This window comes from Staurois parvus, unplaced genomic scaffold (assembly GCF_062004578.1).
Source record: "Staurois parvus isolate SC_StPar_1 unplaced genomic scaffold, SC_StPar_1.0 ptg000235l, whole genome shotgun sequence".
Lineage (NCBI taxonomy): Eukaryota > Metazoa > Chordata > Amphibia > Anura > Ranidae > Staurois > Staurois parvus.
In genome coordinates, this window is record NW_028318031.1 from 11,135,582 (window position 1) to 11,152,267 (window position 16,686).

The window sequence follows — 16,686 nt, forward strand, 5'->3', positions numbered from 1 at the left end:
CAAATTCAGCATAGAGTTTGATTCTATAATTTTTATTTTACTTCCAAAAAGCTAACCCATTTCCTGAGGTTTGGATATGTCAAATAAAATGCTGGGGTAAAAATGAAATAAGAATTGTAATTACAGATTATTTGCGATGAGGCACTAACACAGTTGAAATAACTCCACTCCATTTGCCACTAAACCAATTTTTTTCCCCAACAAGTGAAAAAAAATAAAATAAAATGTATGTATGTGTGTATATATATATATATATATATATATATATATATATATATATATATATATATATATTTATTTATTTATATATATACATACACATATACTGTACATGTAGTATATATCTGACTAGCTCTGATTCTGAACAAACATTTTAATTTAAGATACACAGCAGTGTTTGCAGTGTGCAAACAGCTATTTCCCTAGATGATCAACTATCCTATGCAAAAAAAAAAAAAGGAAACAAAGGTAAAAGGATGGAAGACATAGTGGAAGTACAGTCTTAAAATAAAGATCTGTGGAAAATCTCAAAAAAATGATGTAAGAAAGACCTAGGCAGGGATTGGAGTGAGGAGGCTGGATCAGGGTCTATAAATTCTCACAGAAAAAGCTCAAAAAACCAAAGATTAGACAGGAGGAGGAGGAGGAGACACAAGCACACAGAGCAGACATAAACTTTCAATTAGTTGAAATCTATTCAAGGTAAGCAGCAGGGGGATTAAGTGTGTGCTAACTGGTCTTCTGTACTTCATAAACGACATGCATGTTATCACTGTATATTACTTATAGGATATCATTCACTGAACAATTATACCTGGACTAGTCTAGTCTTTTTAATGTGATTAACATTATTAAAGAAAATGAGTATTGCTAGGACACATAAATACATTAATTATTTTCATGCTAGAGTGTTTTCCTAGGTGTTATTTATATATCAGTCAAAATTGACTGTCTCTAAACCAGAACACGCTTGTTGAGATTTTTTTATCTACATTTATTTTATCTGCATTTATTGTTAACTAAAAATATTTCTGTGGCTATTTTTTTCTTTCTTATTTTTTACTATAAAACTAGTTTCTGAAGAAATGTTTGATCCTGAATGATTTTAAACCTAATAAGTATGTGTCATATATTGCTTCCTAGTGTTAAGCATGTTCTGTGTGTAGTACTATTCTATACATGTGCTAGTGGAGATCCAGAAATATTTTGGTTCCATAAATAAATATAGGCAAGCAAGCAAACTGATTGACAAGAACATGGATCTACTTCCTTGTGTTAGAAGTTTATATATTGTAATCGGATACTTTGCAGGGATTTATTAACTAACATTAATGTTAATTTTGGAAAGTGAGTGTTAATTTTGCTTAGTAAATACAGTGGAGCTATGTTCACTTTAATCATGCTATCATTTCCATAAAAATATTTTTTTATTCCCCTGTATATGCATGGGAATATAAAGTTAACACAGTTTCGCTCTGATAAGTAAAAAAATCTCTCTTTAGTAAATCATTCACCAATGTTCCTAGACAGGATAACTACTATAGGAGTATCTAGCCTGTATATGCTACCCAGTCAGGTTAAGAACTGAATTTGTCCTGGACCTGATTGTGTATTAAAGTGAAAACAGTCTAGAATTGAAATGACTCCTATATCAAATCAGAAAAATGTTTTACATGTACTAAACTGGTTTACAAATGTTTATTACTGCATATGGATTCCCAGGTCTGTTTATTAAAAGGCATACAAAATGATGTAATCTTCATATGAAGTGCAGGCAGCATTGATTCCAGGTGGCAGCTTTGCTAGTCATATTTCATTTTATAATGCGGCTATGGCATCTGCAACTACAAAAAGTGTGTAAAAAAAATTGTGCATGCTAAAACAAGTAGATTAAAACTTGTTATTGTATTTGTGGAATAATATTATGAAACAATGTAAACTCCAAAATAGAAATAGACAACAAAACAATACATAAAATGCTCCAATAACTATCATAGAAAGTTGTAGAGTAAAATGTGGCAATATTAGGAAACATAAAGAGAAAAGTGTACCCCGCCGATGAAAATTTACAATCTAGATCATGAGTAGAAGCAAACGGGAAGGGAATAAGTAAACTCTCTAAAAGGTTACAATTTGACTGATTTACTAAAGAAGGAGAAGAGAATTTAGACATAATTTCATTAGTGAAGTTCTGTCACCAAATTATGTGCAAGATAAAATCCTGCTTTTTTGTTTTTTTAATTTATTTTTTATTTACGCGCACATAATTGAATATTCAAAAGAAAAACTCTTTTCTTTTACATCAACCACAGTGTATTCACTATTTGAAGGTAAAGGAGGAAGCAGTGGCCCAAACATGGAGGAAAAATGTACTAATAAGCCACTTGGCAGTTCTGAAAAGTTTCAGTTTAAACATCCATTCATTTTAAAAGAGTTTCACATAGCCCTGATTCACAGTGAAAGAAAAAAATGCTTATAAGTAGCTGCTAGGAGCTTATTCTTAAGCTAGTGTGCACGGAGCCTTAGACCGCAGTGATTTGCATGACATGGAAAGTAAAATGAATTCCTGTGGAGGTCATTCACATCTATGCTGTTCACACATCCTGTGCGTCTTTGGAGTGGTGCGATCTGATTTTGAGGTCCATAGAGTTGATTGTAATTTGCATGTGCAATGCTTATCAGTTCACATCACATGCGATTCCAGTTTTTTGTTGAGTCTCCTGTGTGTTAGAGAGAGAGAGAATGAGAATTGCACTTGAAGACTGAAGGATTTTACAGCTTCAGTGTGAAGCTCACAGTATTAAGCGGAAAACCAAAAATGTCATATATTGCAGCTTACCAGTTATTAGAAGTGGCGGCTGCATTATTTTTCTTTTGTAAGCTTTGTAGATTTTCACTTGGTGATCTGGCAAGTAAAATGCCTCCTGTATTAGAGTGCCTACGCTCTGGATGAAGAAGCACAGAGGAATCTTTGAACAGCTGGGTTGTCAGTCTGGGGGGAGGGGACTGTTGATGTACTAGCAGATTTGGATATACTAACAAATTGAAGTCAAACTCCAGCTCACATTGTAGTTACACAAGCAATTGCAGCAAACAGTTTTTTGTTTTTCTTTGGGGATAAAGGTTTTACATAAATAAATAAAGAATGTTAATCATCAGCACCCCTGTCAGTAGTAAATGGTTTGTCTCAACACTCTAACTGATGCATTTGCAGAATAGTTTGTTCTGTTGGTAAAACTGGCTGGATCATCAGGTGAAAATAAAAGAATCAAAATCCTAAAAATGAAAATGAATGCAGCCACCACATTTAAGAATTGGTAAGCTGCAATAAAATAAATGTTTGATTTTGGGTTTAAAACTAATTTATGTTTTGAAGCTCACAAAGAGATGTTTATGCCTTCATTATTAAAATTCATGTTCCATTGACTAGTATCAAAGTAAAATCCTCTTTTAGGTGGCTTTTTATCTTTGATGCTCCTACAAAAACACTGTGATGTGCCTGTAAAATTTTATTAGTTAATTGATATGGCTGTATTTTGGTATGATACCGTCCTTTTGAAGTGGAATAATTTTTTGCAACAGATTCCTTTTAACCAATTTGGATATGTAAAGTGAACACAGGCTAACCAGGCCAATATATAATATACCTTTTCAACAATTAAAGCCTGCTTGAGCATATCACACTATTTGCAGTGACTGCAGTTAATTTTTTAATGAAACATTGTAAACGATTCATTTTTTTTTCAGAATAATGTGCAATGTTCAAGTGTTACTTTACCTATATCGTAGGTAAGACATTGTTATTGTTTAAAAAAAAGATGTTATTAGTGCTCCCACCAATCACCCAAGTTCATGCTGGTCTCCTCTCCATTCACCAGTAAACCAAGTTTATGCTGGTTATGAGCATGAATCCACTCAAATTTGGCCATCCGATTTCACCTGTGGTCAAGATGTGGTCAAGATGAACTGTTTTTTTGTTTTTATTTTATATATAGTGTTTCTTATTCAATGAGAAACACAATAATGCATAATAGAACTTTCAGTAACTTATCTAATTATATGATGTATCATTTTGCTGTCAAGTCCATGAGTATCTAAATGCTTGTTTGATTATGATAGAAAATTTGCTCTGGGAATAGTTAAGGTCTGCAGTGTTCTGGGATAAAACAGTTTCAAGATAACCTTTTATGGTATCATGTTTGCAGCATCTTGCAATGGTATTGTAAATTTAAATGTGATGACCTTGTGCTGCTGGCTGATAATATCAGCATTGATTTCAGCAGAAAAAGTGTTTTCTGCCGTCTGCTTTACTAATACTATGAGCTACCCTCCAACACACTTCTGTGGTGCAGACATGTATACATGTATGTTATGTTTCATGCATAAGCCTAGGTTCATGCCAGATGTGGTGAGACCGCTTGGTCTATGTGACATCTTAATGAAGTTTGTTTAAAAATTAAAAAAGGGAAAGGAAACAGTGTGATGCACCAAGATCATTGTATCATCACTGCTCTGATCTCGGCCAGACTGCACCACACACCAGTCACTGCGTTGCAATGCAGCTGCTGGTGTGAACAAGCCCTATCATAGGGTATACTGTAGATTTTTCAGAGTGCCCAGAATAGATTAGAAAATGAAAACAATAAATAAAATATAAAATCTCCCTCCTTTCAAAAGCAAAGGACTTGAAGGGGGTAATTTACTAAAACTGCATGGTGCAATATCTGGCGCAGCTCTACATAGAAACCAATTAACTTCCATGTTTTATTGTCGAAGATTAAGTGAACAAGCTGAGGTTAGGAGCCACTTGGCTGCCATACAAATCTGCATCAGATTCTAAGTGCACCAATTTTATTGAATCTCCCCCAACGTTCACTAGATATATGGACTACAACCTGTGAATTCAAATTACTACCATAATGTCTACTGTGATTTTCTTCTATCCTACCTTTGTTGACTTGAAAAAATAAACAACATTTTAAAATTAAAAGTAAATTTTTTTTCATCTCGCTATTTTTTCATCTCGCTAATTAAGGAGTATGTAAAATGAAGTTTTACATAGAAGTACAGTAGATGTTGGAATGGTAAAGCATTGAAAGTCAGAGGCATACAGGCTACAAAATATCACTAGCTAACCTGTAGACATCAAAGGTGGTGCTGAAGTAAATTTTAATATGGAATGAGGTATGTTGTACATTTACAACAATTCATAATTGTTTCTGACTGCAGTACAGAAAAAAACTCAACAACGCTATATGAAACCAAAGGATTGGTTGTGCAATAAATGATAAAAGGTTGTTTGATGGTAAGAGTATTAGCAATCAAAACCTTTTTACTAGCTAGAGCATATTCTCCTGTAATAGTCGGGAAGCCTAGTGGGCACACGTTTGGAAATACATCAAATCTTTGGGAGTAAATTAAACCCTTATTTTCATGTTATTGTATTCTGTTGCTCTCTCTACAACGTCCTTTTGCTAAAAATGCATTTTGAGATTTTGGCTTTATACTGATCACTTCTATTGGTAAAAAGTTATAGAGCACAGGCCCTTTGTTTATTTATTCATTTGTTACAGGTACTTATATAGCACAGCCAATTTATTCAGCACTTTACATATAATTTACATTCACATCAGTCCCTAACACTCAAGGAGTGTACAATCTAAGGTCCCTAACTCACATTCATACACATACATACGAGGGCCAATTTAGACAGGGACCAATTAACCTACCAGAATGTCTTTGGAGTGTGGGAGGAAACCGGAGTATTATTATTTATTATTATTATACAGGATTTATATAGCGCCAATAGTTTGCTCAGTGCTTTACAATATAATGGGAGACAATACAGCAATGATACAGTTCAATACAGGAGGGATAGGAGGGCCCTGCTCCTTGGAGCTTACAATCTAAGAAGTACCTGGAAGAAACCCATGCAGGCAGAGGTTGCACTTGGATACACCATACAAGCATCCTTTATATTCACCTTTAGAGATAATAATGTTCTGTGATAACAAAAGGGAGGTAAAGGAAGTCACAAATATGTATTTACACCTATCAATAGGTGGACACATTGAAGACATGTTAAAGATGAACTTTAGATTAGCTATGTGAAATTATCGTTATAATTATAGAAAACGTACAACAATAAACTCAGTTAAGAAACATTAACCTACCAGTCAATCTATGTTCTAACATCATTAGGGAGACCCCTCTGAGCAGTTATTTGAATATACTGACATGGCTGCACTAGAGGCTAGGCACTGGAGGAAGCAGTCAAAGGAAATGTTCATATGTGTATTACGCTGTTAAGTAAAATATCTTTCAGCACTTTTGTTTGTGTAGTGCCTTGTGAACTGAAGAGACTGTGCCAGGTGCCTCTTTGTCACTTTGTTGCATTTTTGTGAATACATTTTGAGAGCCTGTACCCCTTACTTCCACCCACACGTAGTGATTTTTTTTTTTTACATTTTTGTATGTGCCTGGACCCTGAAAAAAACTGCATTTGTGACACAATTTTTTAGCTGTAGGTAAGCTGCACAGTCAGCACGATGTGACATTTTTAAAAAGTGTCAAGCGCTAGACTGCATATAAGTTTCACTCCTACTGCAAGAACTAAATTTGTTTATAAGTTGGCCACGCCTGGTTCCTCATTTCCCCCCTTATTAACACGCAAATTAATTTCATTATGTTTAATTTGAATATATACATTCATTTTAGATTTATGATGCCATTACTGGGTACCTTTGCCGCTCTATGCAATGCAGGATGATCATGGGTTGGTGGGAGGGACCAGCAAGAGTACTGTACATAGCACCCTGAAAACACTACAGCATGAGTTCTCAGTGCTCCTTTCAAGAGCCTGCAGCATTGAATCAAGCTGTGGGCTGGCCTTTGAGGGGAGTTATGCAAATATCAAAAGTCATGGTAGGCTAATTGCATGCATACTATCCTAGACAAAGCCCACATGTGAGCCTCCATGATTATAAAAACTGAAATCCAATTAATGTGTAGGGAAAGTCAGCTTAGGGAGGAAATTACTAGATAATTCTGTATGTTCTCCAGCCAGTAAATAAGATGGGCTCTATCTGACTTGCTGTAGCTTCTAATGAACACTGAAAGAAGCTCACAGTGTGTAGTGAAATCAGAGTAAACTATTTCAGCACAGGAGAGTAGCCTGTACAACTGTGCAAGATTCAAGGTATGGTTGGAGTTCAGCTATCAACTGGTCTTCATTTTGACACATTTGGGTTTATTTGCCAAAGAGGTAGAGAATATTTACTTGCCAAATTTATATTCATTTTAGGGAGGAACAATTGTCTTGCATACCCTTCCATGTGAAGAGAATTTAAAAGAATGGATTGTGCCTTTCTTGAGATTGAATGAGCCAGTTTCCTAAATGAACATTGTTTAATCCTTAAGTAAGTCAACCTCAGTATCCTGATTTTCAGCTAGACCAGAGTTTTTTAACTTATTTTTCCTGTAAACAAGTTTACATCAAACATGTAAAAATTCAGCATTTATTAAAATCTACAATGTGTTTGATCTGTGTTTGAGTTCATTGACTAAGAATAGGTTAATATATGTAATTATAAGTTTAAAAATGCTTACACATCATTTAGCTAATGTATGTACACTGACAAACAGGCAAGAAACAATAAATAATGAAGGTAATATTTTATGGAGAAATAAAAAAAACTGGGGCTTTTTGGCTTTTTGTGGTCTTCATTTCAGAAGTAAGGAATTAGTTTTGAGACCTGTAGTCTTCCTTGTGACTCATGGCTTTACAGTAAGTGGAAATATATTTGGTGGTGGTATGAGGCATTTTAATGTATTCTAGGTGTTTATTGTACAGGGTGAGTATTACAGAAAGGTATTTGTATTCCACATTCGGTCAATGCAATTTATTAGCAGCAATGACTGAAGTTCTGAAACTTTATGTATGTATTTATATGTTATTAAAAATAAATTATACAGGTAAGCAAAAAGCACAGTGGAGCCTTCCCGGAACGGAATGCATTTCTGTATTTCACTTTCATCACAGATCTGAAAGTATAATAGGTTTATTCCTCAATTTTTGGATAGTGGGCAGAGCAATGCAAACCATTTCTTTATGCCCGTGTGGCCAACTGCATATCCAGAAATGCTGGTTTATAGTACAGATACATCCTAATATTTACAGGAATTTATTCCAACTTACATACAGCTGTTTTGAGTGAGTTGGCCGACATCAGAGCAGTAAATGGAAACCATGGCATTTATGAAAAAGACATATGGTACAACCAGACATGGTATGGTGAGGTACCTGTCCAGCTGAGCATTTTTGGTGTTTCTGTCCTAATTATGATTTCCAACCTCCACTGTTGAATTCTCCATAAAATAAGATGAAAAAAATCCAACAAAAAAATCCAACAGGAAGAGTGGGATCCTTTATAATAGCCATAAGCTGTGAGCAGAACTAAGAACTCAGGTACAGATTGCTCACGTACAGAAAGATATAACCAGTTGTCAAGTGGTTTAACTCTCGGTCCTCTATCAAAATGCAAAATATGCTTCTTTTATTAGCATATGTTGCAGTTTTAGCAAATTTCAGTACAGGTTAAATTTTTTTCATTTGTTAATATACAGTCATGGCCGAAATTGTTGGCACCCTTGATATTTCTCCAGGAAATCATGTATTTCTCACGAAACGTATTGCATTAACACATGTTTTGCTATACACATGTTTATTCCCTTTGTGTGTATTGGGACAAAACAAAAAAAGGGAGGAAAGAAAGCAAATTCGACATAATGTCACACAAACCTCCAAAAATGGGCTGGACAAAAGTATTGGCACCCTTTCACAACTGCGGATAAATAAGAATGTTACAAGCATGTGATGCTCCTGTAAACTCACCTGGGGCAAGTAACAGGTGTGGGCAATATAGAAATCACACCTGAAAGCAGATAAAAAGGAGAGACGTTCACTTAACCTTTGCATTGTGTGTCTGTCTGTGCCACACTAAGCATGGACAACAGAAAGAGGAGACGAGAACTGTCTGAGGACCTGAGAACCAAAATTGTGGCAAAATATCAACAATCTCAAGGTTACAAGTCCATCTCCAGAGAACTAGATTTGCCTTTGTCCACAGTGCGCAACATTATCAAGAAGTTTGCAACCCATGGCACTGTAGCTAATCTCCCTGGTCGTGGACGGATGAGGAAAATTGATGAAAGATTGCAACGCAGAATAGTCCGGATGGTGGATAAGCAGCCCCAAACATGTTCCAAAGACATTCAAGCTGTCCTGCAGGCTCAGGGAGCATCAGTGTCAGCGCGAACTATCCGTCGACATTTAAATGAAATGAAACGCTATGGCAGGAGACCCAGGAGGACCCCACTGCTGACACAGAGACATAAAAAAGCAAGACTACAGTTTGCCAAAATGTACTTGAGTAAGCCAAAAGCCTTCTGGGAAAACGTCTTGTGGACAGATGAGACCAAGATAGAGCTTTTCGGTAAAGCACATCATTCTACTGTTTACCGAAAACGGAATGAGGCCTACAAAGAACAAAACACAGTACCTACGGTAAAATATGGTGGAGGTTCAATGATGTTTTGGGGTTGTTTTGCTGCCTCTGGCACTGGGTGCCTTGACTGTGTGCAAGGCATCATGAAATCTGAGGATTACCAAAGGATTTTGGGTCGCACTGTAGGGCCCAGTGTCAGAAAGCTGGGTTTGCGTCCAAGATCCTGGGTCTTCCAGCAGGACAATGACCCCAAACATACGTCAAAAAGCACTCAGAAATGGATGGCAAAGAAGCGCTGGAGAGTTCTGAAGTGGCCAGCAATGAGCCCAGATCTAAATCCCATTGAACACCTGTGGAGAGATCTTAAAATTGCTGTTGGGAAAAGGTGTCCTTCCAATAAGAGAGACCTGGAGCTGTTTGCAAAGGAAGAGTGGTCCAAAATTCCGGGTGAGAGGTGTCAGAAGCTTATTGATGGTTATAGGAAGCGACTGATTTCAGTTATGTTTTCCAAAGGGTGTGCAACCAAATATTAAGTTAAGGGTGCCAATACTTTTGTCCAGCCCATTTTTGGGGTTTTGTGTGACATTATGTCATATTTGCTTTTCTGCCTCTGTTTTATATTTGTTCCAATACATACAAAGGGAATAAACATGTGTATAGCAAAACATGTGTTAATGCAATACCTTTTTTGTGTGAAATACTTGATTTTCAGGAAAAATATCAAGGGTGCCAACAATTTCGGCCATGACTGTATATATACATATATTTAGTTAAATTGATATAGTTCTTTAGATACTAAAAACAGAAACAAGATAGACAATTGGACATTTATATTGCTAATCTCTCCTAGAAATACAGTACTAGCAATATCAGCTGTTTCTGAGTCAGACGCAGGAGAGGTATTCAGACCATAAATTCTGACTTCACTAGCTGTATGCTTGTCCTAGGGACAGACAGGCAACTAACATTTCCAGAGGAAGCTTAGAATTTGAAAGCCTAAAAAATGTCTCAGTACAGCTTTCCTTTTTTTTCGTAATAAACAGCCTTAGCCATTTCCCAGGGATCAGCAGCTAAATTTTCTCTAATTGTTCCTAGCAGTGTACAGTAGCCAAGAGAGTAAAGTGTGTATATCTGCAAGGAACACTAAATTGTATGTCTTGACCTACTCAAAGAGTTGAGTTGGTCAGAATGGAAAAGATGACAGAGGGCAGAGGAAAAGGGCAGATGAGGTTCAGTTTAGAAAAAGGTAAAAAAAAAACACATTCTACAAGTTAAATAGAAAATTGTAGAAAATATTTGGTAATATCAAAAGCCAAAAAAACTACTAGTACAAAGTTTAAAAAAGCTACAGAAAAGCTAATAAAAAAAATAATATTTACAGTGCAACAGAAGAGAGAAGCAAGGTTAAAGATTTAGGCCCATTCACACTATGGCATTTTGAATCGTGGGCAGAATCACAATGATTCTGGCTGCGATTTCAAAATGCTTTGCTAAAATAACAAATCACACATCGTGTTCAGGTGCTATTCATTTTAATGGCACCTAAAAATACAGTGCAGTTCTGCCACATTGTGGCGCAATAGATCGCACTGCTATCGTGGCAAACCACATCGCACAAAGTGTGTCACCCAAAAGAAGCTCTTGAACTTCTTTTGGGCAACACACTACTCACAATGTGGTTTGCCTCAATTGCAGCACAGTTTATTTTTAGATGCCATTAAAATGAATGGCACCTGAACTTGCTGTTGTGCAATTTATTTTAGCAAAGTGTTTTGAAATCGCGGGCAGAATCACAGCAATTCTACCCATGATTCAAAATGCCATAGTGTGAATGGGGCCTCAGCTAATCAAAAATGATAGTATGTTACATGTTGGAGAGTTAAAGCACCTAACAATTTATTTTAACTCTTGAAGACTTTTGTGGCAAGATTTCTGCTCTTGAGTTGAAGGTTCTACACCCCTGCTGTGGTCATTATCAGAGTGCAGTATTCTACCTGTTGGAAATTTCATTTATTTTCTACTTTAGGGAATGCAATAGTAAGAGTGGGAACACCCAAAACCTAAAACAGAAATAAAGACAGGAACTATGGTAGAGGAAAAAAACGGGTCTAGAAAAATCATCAAGGAATTCAGCCCACCAGATTCTACCTATAAGTGAAGAATTACTATTTGGTAACACTTAAGGTCAGCTCCACACCTTTGTGGTGTGCTGCTGTGCATGATCATACATATGGTATCCAGGGGCGGACTGACCATTTGGAAACTCGAGCACTGCCCAAGGGCCCGGGGTCAGTAGGGGGCCCAATGAGATGCCCCTGGTACCTTTTTCATAGGCTTATTTGAGTTTGGGAAAGGACACAGGGGCCCCATGATCCCCTATTGCCCAGGGACCCCATTAGTTGTTAGTCCGCCCCTGATGGTATCATATGTATATGGTATCCCATTCATTTTGAATTAGCTGTCAATGCACCTCAACATACGTTACCTCAACATACCTTGGAACTGAACCTTTTTTTGGCAACACATTACATTACAATAACTCAGGTGAGGTGCTTTAGTATATTAGGAAGTCATTCAAAATGAATGGTGGAGTTGTAGTTCACTAACCCATGCATTGTTGTGAAGCCAGCCTTGATGTTAACATAGTGTATACTGTATTATTGGACAAAGCGAATCCTAAACAGAGGGTCCAGGCTTGGGCTTGTATCACCAGAAAAGATGCAGACTAGCTTGAGAAGCTCCAAGTAAAGGCTAACATTTGCATAACCTGTATAAAATGCAAGATAATATATATATTATTATAATACCAGAGTTGCTAGAGCCATTATCTCACCCACCTATGATAGCTGTACTCGTTGCATACACATTAATTTGGAGCTGGCTATTCTATTAGGCCTCATATATTCAGACATTCAAAGGCATTAAATATGTGAAGCGTAAAAAAAAACCTCTGCAGTTTAACAAAGGTGGGGCATACAGCCAGTTGAAGAAGGGAATTGCTGTACGCCCTGTGCTTATGAAAACACTGATGTTTCATTGTGTTAAAAAAATACAAAGAATGCATAAACAAGGGTAAATGTCAATGCAATGAAACATCACTACAGGGGCAAGCAGACATTAACTTCAATGATATTCAGTATGTCCCACCTGCAGCTTCCCAGCCATGGGAAAACATGGAGTTTTTTATGTTAGGCGCAGTCACTAACTACAATGAGCAATGCATATTATCAGTTTTCTTGTCCGTGAAATCTTATGGGACTTCAGATACACAAAGATTTGTTGCCATTGAAGAAAGAGATTGCTGACATCCCACTGGTAGCATAACAGAAATCCTACCAGCAAAAGGAGTTCCTATAGGTTTGGCATACTTTGGTTCACAGCAGCAGTAAGTAGAAGGATAATATGAATAATCTTTCTTACAGATTTATACTATAGATGGGTAATTTCAATCCCATAGAAACAATTTTTTGCATGGTTTGGTCCAACTTAAAGCACATCTGTTGTCAGGCTAAATGCATTCAAGTATTTGAGAAAGGTGCTGGAAGCTCTGGTACAGAAGTGTAATGTATACAGGATTTGGAGCCGCATTGTGGGTATCAGAACACTGGCATTCAAGGATTTACATATTATTAAAGTTGAAGGTTAACCATAAATCAGTGACATTTCATTTTCTAAAATACTGTGTATCAAAAATTATTGCTTTAAAAAATTTTAAATTACCGTATTTTCCGGTGTTTAAGGCGACTGGCTGTATAAGACGACCCCCTAATTTTCCAGTTAAAACATAGGTTTTGGGTTATACTCACCGTATAAGACTACCCCCCTTCCGAGGCAACACCATTTAAAAACATCAGATTTTTTTATTGAAATGGTTATAACTTACCGGTACTTAAAATCCTTCAAAATCCTCATGTTCATCCTCTGACATCATAAGTTCATGAATGACATCTTGTGATACATTTGTAAGACAGTCATCATATGGATCAAATTCCAAATCAGATGGTTACCGCTGGATTTGCGGTAATACGGTAGCTTCGGCTACATACAGTATACAGTATATATACAGCCCGCTGGATGTGCAGTAATGTACATACAGTATACCGCGCTGAGCCAAGCTGGCTCAAAACAAATGTCCCTATGACAGATGTGTGGTACATACAGTACACTGAGCCAAGCTGTTTCAAAACGTACCGGTACGTCCTTACGGTAATCAGACCGCTGGATGTGTGTATGTACAGTAGCTGAGGCTACATACAGTATACGCTGGGCCAATCACGGCGAGCAATGTATTCTACTAATGAATACAAAGCATGCTCGGATTGGCTGAGGTTGTGACATCATCAGCCCACCTCTCTGACTCAGCCAATCCAAGCAGGCTTTGTATTCATTAGTAGAATACATCACTCGCTGTGATTGGCCCAGTGTATACTGTATGTAGCCGCAGCTACTGTACATACATGCATCCAGCGGGCTGATTACCGTAGGGACGTACCGGTACATTTTGAAACCGCTTGGCTCAGCGCAGTATACTGTATATACCACACATCCAGCGGGCTGACAGATTAATCTGTCATAGGGACATTTGTTTTGAGCTACCTTGGCTCAGCACGGTATACTGTATGTACAGTACTACCCCACATCCAGCCAGCTTGACCCAAACAAACTCAAGGTTCACATTTTATACCCCGCGTATAAGACGACCCCCAATTTTTGGGGTATATTTTTAAGTATAAAAAGTAGTCTTATACACCAGAAAATACTGTAAATACTGTTTTTTCCTCTTTTTCTTCCTTTGTTGCATGTCAGTGCTGCAGATTTCCTTCTTTGCAGTAGCTTTCTTTCTATATGTAGCACCACCCCTTCAGCGGCTGCTGGAAGATGATGCTCCCCACAGGTTGCCCTGACCTGATACCTCTGACACCCTGGGTTCGAACCAGGGGCGGACTGACAACTCATGGGGCCCCCGGACAATAGGGGTTCATGGGGCCCCTGTGTCCTTGCCCAAACTCAAAAAAGCCTATGAAAAAGGTACCAGGGGCATCTCATGGGGCCCCCTACTGACCCCGGGCCCTCGGGCAGTGCCTGAGTTTCCAAATGGTCAGTCCGCCCCTGGTTCGGACATAGTTCACAAAAGATCACAATTGCAAAGATACCAGACTGTATTAAAGCAACTGAATATTTACTAAGGATTCTTAAAGTGGTGCTAAGGGCTCAAGGTTTTTTACCTTCATGCATTCTATGCATGAAGGTAAACAAATCTTCTCTGTGCAGCATCCCCCCCAGCCCCCCTAATACTCACCTAAGCACCGCCTCGATCCACTGATGTGCACTGGAATCTCGGCTCCCCTCCTCCTCTTTGGCTGAGATAGCAGTGGGAACCATTGGCTCCCACTGCTGTCAATCACACCAAGTAAGCCAATGAAAGGGGGCAAGGCTGAACCACGGCTATCTGTGTATACACTTTAGCTTGATCCCTACCTGCTATACATGATACTGGACCTTGGCTTGATCACCTCCTGGTGGGGTGATCCTGAGAACCACGACCTGGTACTAACACACAACAAAATCAATCTCCACGATCAGGAGCTCTGGTAAAAACCAGTTAGCACTTAGACTCTGCATCTCGAGTGAGCCCATGTCATCCACCGAGGTTACCTGCTGCTGCACTTATCCAGCTGGTCAGTGGAAGCCTCTCTACTGCTACAGAGCCATTACAGAGGTTTCCTTAGTTGGTGTTGTATACATTTTAAAATGCAACCAGCTGCATTTACTTCTAAAGAAAAAAGGTACTATTTTTTATCAACCTCCTGATTGAGGAAGCCCTAGCCTGGGCCTCTCTTTATGCAGAAAAAGACAGCGTCACTCTAAGTAATATTGAATCTTTTTTAACCACTATGAGTCAGGTTTGGAATGTTCCTAACCACTGCACTACTGCTGAAACAAAGTTGCATAGTTTGCGGCAGGGTAAATGTTGCTGAGTGCACAGCTTAATTCCAATGTTTGATCTCAGAAACCACTTCCAATCCAGCAGCCTAAAAGAGTCAGTTGGGTGCAGCACAGACCAGCACTCTTTCTTTGTGGGAAGCCGCCAAGTCATTAATGATTCCTCAGCTGAAGGGAGAGGCGGCAGAGGGGAGGAAGAGAGGACAGAGGAAGATGTCAGGTGTCTGGGGCCAATGTATCAGCTGATCATCACGATCCCACAGCCTGCTCTTCTAGTGCCTGCTGATCTGTGTCAGTGTTGGTGATGGTATGTTGTGTCAGATCTGTCACTGTGTGGGATCGCTCAGTTCAGGTGTTCTTTGTGTGTGTGTGTGTGTGTGTGTGTGTGTGTGTGTGCGTGTGCGTGTGCGTGTGCGTGTGCGTGTGCGTGTGTGTGTGTGTGTGTGTGTGTGTGTGTGTGTGTGTGTGTGTGGGCTGCCTGCTGTCACAGCATTTTATCTCCCCCCATTGCCTGGGATCTGTCAGAGTGTGGATCCATCATCCTCCACTCACTGTCACTCTGCCATTGCCAGCCACAGACCGAGTCTGATTTTGTCTTCAACATTGGTGCTGGCGGCATCTTCTGGCACTTATTTTTGCAAATTAAAAGAAATTTAGCAGTTTCATGTTTTGTTGCTTTAATATTTTCTACTGTTTTTTTTTTTCTTTGGGGGGGCAAGTAGCTACTCTTGCCTAGGGTGCAAAATAGTCTAGCACCGGCCCTGGCCATATTTTTCAAGGAGATGAATGGAAAATTGCCTTTAGAACCAAATTTGGGCATTTCAAGTCCTTGGTTATGCTTTTTGGTCTTTGCAACTCTCCTGTAACTTTTCAACACTTCATCTGTGATGCTTTTTGAGATCTGTTGGACAAGTTTTTGATTACTTTTCTAGATGATATTCTTATCTTTTCTGATAACTTGGAGGAGCATCACAAGCATGTTTGCACAGTCTTTGAAAGATTAAAAAAGAATCAACTATACTGTATATCAAACAAAAGAAATGTGGGTCTGAATTAACTCAGGTCCAGTTCTTGGGATTTATTATTTCTCTAGAAGGAGTGAGCATGGATCTTGAGAAGATCTTAGTGGTGGATTGACCTAACCCTAGAAATGCTAAAGAAATATAACGATTTCTTGAATTTGCCAACTGCTACTAAAATTCATAAGAAAATTCTCTAAGGTGATAGCACCAATTAC

At 38.2% G+C, this 16,686-nt stretch overlaps 1 protein-coding gene across 1 annotated transcript in view; it reads left to right on the forward strand.

Annotated features, from left to right (window-relative positions):
* The first annotated feature begins 631 nt into the window (after positions 1–631).
* OSTN (osteocrin) overlaps positions 632–16,686 on the forward strand; it is an 84,933-nt gene continuing 68,878 nt past the window's right edge. The window contains exon 1 of the mRNA XM_089680159.1: positions 632–702. The gene's annotated coding sequence lies outside the window, so the exon portion shown is untranslated. The remainder of the gene's footprint in view (positions 703–16,686) is intronic.